The sequence below is a fragment of the Solanum tuberosum genome, unplaced genomic scaffold, assembly GCF_000226075.1.
Source record: "Solanum tuberosum cultivar DM 1-3 516 R44 unplaced genomic scaffold, SolTub_3.0 scf00004, whole genome shotgun sequence".
In the NCBI taxonomy this organism is placed as follows: domain Eukaryota; kingdom Viridiplantae; phylum Streptophyta; class Magnoliopsida; order Solanales; family Solanaceae; genus Solanum; species Solanum tuberosum.
In genome coordinates, this window is record NW_006238930.1 from 3,276,805 (window position 1) to 3,284,832 (window position 8,028).

Here is an 8,028-nt window from a genome sequence, read left to right on the forward strand (position 1 = left end):
TTAATCTTAAGCTATGGGACCACGAAAAAATACTGAAACCATTCCTGAAGCAGCTGAATACAATGTCCAGGAGCAATTTGAGGATTTGGCAGCTCAACAGTTGGACCTACGTTCTGTTATGGATGAGCGACATCAGGAATTGAGGTTGGACATGGATCGTAGACAAGTAGAGCTGATGCGATTAGTCCAATCATTGAAGGACTCTGTTGATGGGATGCGACTGCACCAGCAAGCCAAGGAGAGAGGTGCGGCTTCGAGTTCAAGTGAACCGCTACCAACTGTTGGTCATGGAATCAGAGGTGCGGCTTCCAGTTTAAGTGAACCGCTACCAACTGTTGGTCATGGAATTTTGGGACCTAATCCGTTTCATGCTGGTAACCATCGTAATCACAATTTACTTTTTCCTCGTTTCAATGGAGAAAATCTGAAAACATGGCTGTATCGGATAGATCAGTATTTTGTTGTAGATGAAACTCTAGTAAATCATAGGTTAAGGCTAGTAGCCATGAACTTGGAAGATGAGGCTTTAGCTTGGCATCAAGCTTTCTTGCGATGTAGAGATCCACCTAATGTAATTGGGTGGGATGAGTACTTGAGGGCAATAACTGAAACTTTTGGGGATGATTTTGCTGATCCTATGCTTGAACTTAAGCAACTAAGACAAACTGGAACAGTAAGGGAATTCCAATTTGCATTTAGTAGGCTTTTAACACAGTGTAATCTCACTACTGCCCAAGCCATTTCCTGTTTCTTAGGTGGATTGAAGGATGAGTTGGTAGGGACTATACTGATGCATGAACCACAAACCTTGTCTAAGGTGTTTAGGTTGGCTAGATTAACGGAAGCTACTCAACTAGCTAATGCTAGATCTCAAAATAGAGCATCGGGACTACAAGGAGGAGTTGTTAAGAAGCAACATCAGGAGACACTTGTTACAAGGCCACAACCTATCAATTAATCAGGGGACTCGATTGAATTTGCCATCTTCTACTGGAGGCAGACCTAGGAGAACTATCTCCCCAGCTGAAATGCAGGCAAAAAGGGCTCAGGGGTTGTGTTATTTTTGCGATGAGAAGTACAGCATTGGTCATAAATGTAATCCTCCTAAACAATTATTTGTTTTAGAGATGGACAGTATCGAGTTAGAAGATCTAGAACCTGAACTGGAATCTCCAGTTAATGATAACACGTATGGGGAAGCTGAAACCATAGTCGATGGTGCTAATCCTTTGATTTCATTGTGTGCCCTTGCTGGAATTCAGGGTGCTCAAACTATTCATGTGAAGGGATATAGAGGTAAGAGACCAGTTCAGATATTACTTAATGGAGGTAGTACACACAATTTTATTGACACAGATTGTGTGAAAAGGTTGGGATGTACTGTTGTTCCTACTCCCACGAGCTATGTGAGTCTTGGCAACAATGCTAAGGAGACCACAACTGGAGTAGTTAAGGACTTTGGGTGGATGCTGCAGGGCATTACTTATCAGTCGGATTTAATAGTGTTCCCTATTGGTCGATATGATATTGTTCTGGGAGCATTGTGGATGAAGACATTGGGTCCAGTGACCATGGACTTTTACAGAACTTACTATGTCCTTCAATCACCAAGGAAAGAAACATGTACTTAAAGGGGTGCGTGAGGATTGTAGGCTGGCCAGTTCCAAAGCTGTGAACAAGTTATCAGGAGATGAGGTTGAATTATTCATGTTACAAATGTTGCCAGTTATGAATGGGGAAATCGTTGTGGGACAGAACTTTGCTTTACAGATATTGAAGGAGGAAACCATAGCATCTGAAATTGGTGTTTTACTTGATCAATATCATAAGATATTTTCTGAACCTACAATCTTACCTCCTCCAAGGGGTCCATTTGATCATAAAATCCCTCTACAAAATGGAGCCAAACCTGTCAATATCAGACCTTACAGATACTCAGCTATGAAGAAGGATATTATAGAGAAGTTGGTCAATGATATGCTCCAACAAGGTGTTATTCAATATAGTAACAGCCCCTTCTCTTCTCCAGTGGTGGTTGTGGGAAAGAAGGATGGCACATGGAGATTGTGTGTAGACTATAGAGAGCTTAATCAGTGCACGATAAAGGACAAGTTCCCTATACCTATTATTGATGATCTTCTGGATGAGCTGACAGGAGCAAGAGTATTTTCCAAGGTGGATCTGCGATCTGGTTATCACCAAATTAGGATGGTAGTTGATGATGCCCCTAAAACTGCTTTCAAAACTCATCTTGGTCATTATGAGTTCCTCGTTATGCCTTTTGGCTTAACTAATGCACCTTCTACATTCCAATGTTTAATGAATCACATTTTCCAGCAACATTTACGGAAATTTGTATTAGTGTTTTTGATGACATTCTGATTTATAGCAGGTCATTACAGGATCATGTTAACCATTTGAAGTCAGTTTTTGACCTTATGATCCACCATCAGTTGTTGGCGAAACAATCAAAGTGTGTGTTTGGGGTTTCAAAGGTCGAATACTTGGGGCATTTTATTTCCTATGAAGGGGTTTCCACTGATCAACGGAAGATCCAGGCTGTTCAAAGTTGGCCTGTTCCTAGTACCCTCAAACAATTAAGGGGTTTTTTAGGTCTGGCAGGTTATTACAGAAAGTTTATTCAGGGATATGGAATCATTAGTAGACCTCTCACTGAGTTGCTGAAAAAGGACAATTTCACATGGTCCGACAGTGCTTTTCAAGCTTTTATGGAGTTGAAATCAGCATTGGTTGCTGCACCTGTTCTTGCTCTACCTGATTACTCTATTCCATTTGTTGTTGAAACAGATGCTAGTGGTAATGTACATTGGTGCTGTCCTTATGCAAAATGACCACCCTATTGCTTTCATTAGCAAGGGTTTATTTGCCTGCCATGCTGCTCTATCTGTGTATGAAAATGAATTATTGGCCTTGGTATTTGCTGTCACCAAGTGGGCCCACTACTTACTTGGTCAACACTTCATTGTTAAAACTGATCACAAAGCCTTGAAGTATCTATTGGAGCAAAAGCTACATACAGATTCTCAGATTAGGTGGTTGGCTAAACTGTTGCCTTTTGACTTTGAAATTCAGTATAAAAAGGGTAAGGAAAACCTGGTTGCCGATGCTTTATCTAGGATCCAAGGTGCAGAACTTATGTCCATGATGATGTCTTCAGTCCAAGCTGATTTATGGGATGAGATCAAAGCTAGTTGGACTACGGATCCTGCATTACAAGTCCTATTCAATCCTTGCAGGTGCAACCTCGTAAGCATTTCACTTGGCTTAATGCACAGCTGAGACGAAAAGGGAAATTAGTTGTTGGTGATGATGCTTCCCTTAGAACCAAAATCTTATCACTATGGCACTCTACTCCTGCTGGTGGGTATTCAGGCATTGATGCCACTACTAGGAAGGTCATGGCCTATTTCTATTGGAAGGGTATTCGATCAGATATAGCTAATTTTGTACACAAGTGTGCTGTGTGCCAGAGGAACAAGTATGATACATCAGCTTATCCTGGTCTACTCCAACCCTTGCCTATACATGCTTTGCCATGGACGAATATATGTATGGACTTTATTGAAGGACTTCCTAGATCTAACGGCAAAACTGTTATTTGGGTAATCGTTGATAGATTAACCAAAACTGGTCATTTCATTGCCTTATCACATCCCTATAGTGCGCAATCTCTTGTTCCTATATTCTTGGATAACATTTTCAAGTTGCATGGTTTCCCTGCAACTATAACCAGTGATAGGGATCCTATATTCATTAGCAACTTTTGGAAAGCATTTTAAATGCTCAGGGGTGGTCCTTGTAGACTTCTACAGCTTATCATCCTCAGACTGATGGCCAAACTGAGGTTCTGAATAGGTGTCTTGAAACCTATCTCAGATGTTTTGTACTGATGCTCCTGCTGATTGGGTTTCTTATCTCGCCTTAGCTGAGTGGTGGTACAACTCCAACCCACATTCTGCTATTCACTCTTCTCCTTTTGAATTGCTATATGGCTATCCTCCTCCCTTACATCTTCCATACTTGCCTGGTGACTCTGATTCTGCTGCTGTTGAGGATTTTATGCTCAACAGACAGTTTAAACTAGAGTTGGCTAAGTTTCATTTACATCGAGCCCAACAACGGATGTGTGCACAGGCCAACACTCATAGGTCTGATAGGCATTTCCAGGTTGGTGATTGGGTTTATGTTAAACTTCAACCTTATAGACAATCTTCCTTGTCTATTTTTCCATATCACAAGCTCACTACTCGGTTTTTTGGCCCATATCCCATTGTGGAGAAGATAGGTGTTGTGGCATACAAACTCCTCCTCCCTCCTGAAGTGCAAATCCATCCTACTTTTCATATTTCTCAACTTAAATTCTGTCATGAACTTCCCAGTACTATAGTACACCCTCCCATCATTGACTTATCTAGTCCTCATTGCCCTGAGCCTGAATATATCTTGGAGCGCCGAATGGTGAAGCGTGGTAATAAGGCGGTTGCTCAGTGGCTTATTCAGTGGTCTGGCCTTGATCAATCTTATGCTACTTGGGAATTGGCTTCTACATTACAGATTTGGTTTCCTTCTATCACCCTTGTGGACAAGGGTGCTGTTTCACAGGGGGGTATTGATACCAATTTGGGTGCAACAGCCACGTAATACTTCAGTCACATGGCAGATACCACGTCAGTGCTGAGCTGGAAGGTCACACACCATTAGCATGACTACTATTTTGGCGGGAAAAGTAGTTAGAATCAGTTCCTATGTTCATTTCTAGTAGTCATTGTATTTTTCTTTGTATTTTCCTTTAATTCTGATTAAGTAGTATTAATAGGAGTGGATAGTACTTGTAAGGCATAATTGGAATGTGATAGCTCAATATAGTTTTCATTTCCCCTCTCATTCTCTCTCAATTTCTCCCCTGTTCTTCATCCTTCTCTTAATTCTTCTTCTTTCTTCTTCTTATCTGCATTTCACTCTCTTGATACCTTCATTTTGGTATCAATTGGTATCATCTGCATTTCACTCTCTTGATACCTTCATTTTGGTATCAGCTATCGGAATAGAGATTCTTAGCTCACCAATAGGAGTGTCGTCATCTTGATCAAGAAAACTCAGATCCTGCATCAGATGAAAAACAGGTAAAGTAAGTTTAAATGTCATTTTTGGCTTAATAATTTAATAAAGTCTTCATAAGCGTTCAGTCACATCAAAAGTTGTCTTCAACAATAAGTAAATAATGAAACTCTAGAGCTAATGAGATTACTCTAGATAAACATACCCCAGCAAAATTATCAAACTCAGGAATATCAGACAGAACAGTATTCTCGAAACCTAATCCCTCTTCGTACCATGTTGACGGGGTCAGAACTAACATGTCCAATAGATGTTGCTTGGTCAGGTGTGGGGAGCACCCCACTTCCCGTAGGTGTGAAATCATCTCTTCTGCTTGGGGAAGTCATGGACCTTGGTGGATAGGAGATTTCAGACAACAAATCGGTGTGTGCAAGGTCTTGATTACCACGTAGTTTTTCGATTTTGATCATTCCTAGGTGGAGGGAAGCGGTTACCAAAGCATGATCCTTCCTTGTAGATGTTTCTGAGATCATCACGAATTTACAACAGCTGAGTAAGTGGTGTCAAGCTTCTCTATAAATAGTGACATTTCACTATAATAATTAATAAACATGTTTTTTGTGGAACCGATATGTTACATTATGTATGTGTTCGATCTCTATAACAACATTTTGCTATTAGTAGTCAAAACATACAAGAACAAACGATATTGCTGTTAATTATAGAGAGGTTTGATTGTATTACACAAAAAGAAAAGTTTTGTTAGATACACCCACCAGTTAGTCAAGGCTCAAATAACATACCATGCACCTTTTCTATGTCTCTTGTTTTGTTTCCGTGAGACCAAAGAGACATGATCCTTCTTTTCCAGGCGTTGCAATTCACTGTTACCTTTCCGTATGACCAAGATCGTTCTCTTCAAAAATCACTGCTGGCATCTTTACCTGACCTTCCAATATAACTGTAGTGTTGAACATGATATAATATTGTCAAAAAGACTAATGTATTATTAAATCAGATGGTAATGATTTAACATACGCATTCGACAATACAACCGATGCCCTGAATATTCATGAAAACGGGGAGTTATTATTAGAATATACTATGAGATATATATATATAATTTGAATGAGAGACTTGCACCCACCGAAAGGATTAGTGAATTCATGAACCTCTCTTCTGATTGTTGAGGTGAAAGAGTGTGTCCTCGAGAGGCTTCTTCCATCTCTTCCACAACTAGGCTCCTTGTCTTCCTCCAGATTTTTATCTGGTTCCATCACATATATCATTACCGTGGTCTGGCCATAAGGGAACATGATTTCGATCAATTTCTGGAATATCTTGAGGAATGTCATCACGAACGTCAGTCCCTCGATTTTGTGCTGTCTGATTCTTAGGGGAAGAAGTTTGACATTGAGCAGCAGCTAGCATTTGAACGGAAAAAAAGACATACATTCAAAACTTGGAAATAATCGGAAAACAATCTACATCTACATGACTCAATTAGATCCTTACTTCGTCTCCATAGGCATGGCACCTAATTCAGAAACTTCACCCGATTTTGACAAACTCTTCCTTATACCCTGTAAAAATCAAAATGTTGTTGCAATAAATCTAGAATTCCTGCAAATATAAAGCAAAAGATAAACCTGATCAATCAAAATGTGTTATTACTAATGAAAATGAAACAGAAAAAGGTATTAAAACAGGAAAAGTTATGTCTATGATGAGCTCTAGACATAAATTTCAAACAATAAGCATTAGTATTATCGATCAAACACTTAAGAAAACAACTATAATAAGAGTGTCAAATCTACTATTACATATGCATGTATTAATTTCCGTATAACTTAAAAAGAAAACGAACCAATTTTAGTGGAAGAATAATAATGATAGTATTTCTTCAGCCTGTTCTGAACGTTCGCTGCCAGCCATAATGTTGCTAATGGACCCTTCCGTTCCGTCCCAAAAATGTCGACGAATATAACATTCTAATTAATTTCGTTTAAGGTTTTGGAATTCTATTTCAGTATAATTAAATGGTTACGCGGAAGTTCGTATGTGGCGCCACCGATGACGCTTTGGATTCATTATTTCATATTCAAAACACAAGTAATAATTTGGGAATAAGTAATTAGTGTTGAAAAGGTATAATAGGAAAAAGTAAAAGTGAAAAATCATATGCATTTAATTTTCGATATTTTTATTTTTATATGTCAAATGTGTTGTTGTTAAGATGTTAATTTGGTACGTATTAGCCATGTAATATACTAGTATAAATGTGTTGTTAACATGTTAATTTGGTACGTATTAGCCCTGTAATATAATATTTGAAGGAGGGCCAACTAATCACAACCGTATCATATCAATCAACTGGAGACAACAAACAAATTCTGCTAACAATAATATAATGCTTCAACCTGCAAATGTTTATTTCATTGTCTCCGAGATATGATAAGTGGAACTGTGGAAGTCCCTTTTGAGCTTAGGTGAATCCATTGGGCTTTCGGCCCATGTTTCAGTTGACCTTGAACGTGAAAGAGTGTTTTGCCCCTATGAGGGAAAATTAGCAATTAAGTCATAATACCTAACATAATTAGTCAAAATAACAATATTTTAAAATATTTATTTAAAATGGCAGAATGACAATATTTTTATAAAATAATATGTATTCAGATTTTAGTAATTAAAATTAATTTTATTTATGGAAAGAGTCCTATATTGGACCAAATTATATATCAATACCCATTTAAAGAAAAAAAAATTAAACCAATGCACATTAACCTTGTTTCAACTCCATTCACGTTTCTTCCCCACTTTTCACCTTTCTTCCCCACCTTTCACGTTTCAAGTTTATCTTTCTTCAAGGTGCTAAATTGTTGTTCATCAAGAAATCTTCTTTATTGTTAAATGAAATCTATTTATTAATTCAAGCAGATTTCTCGATTG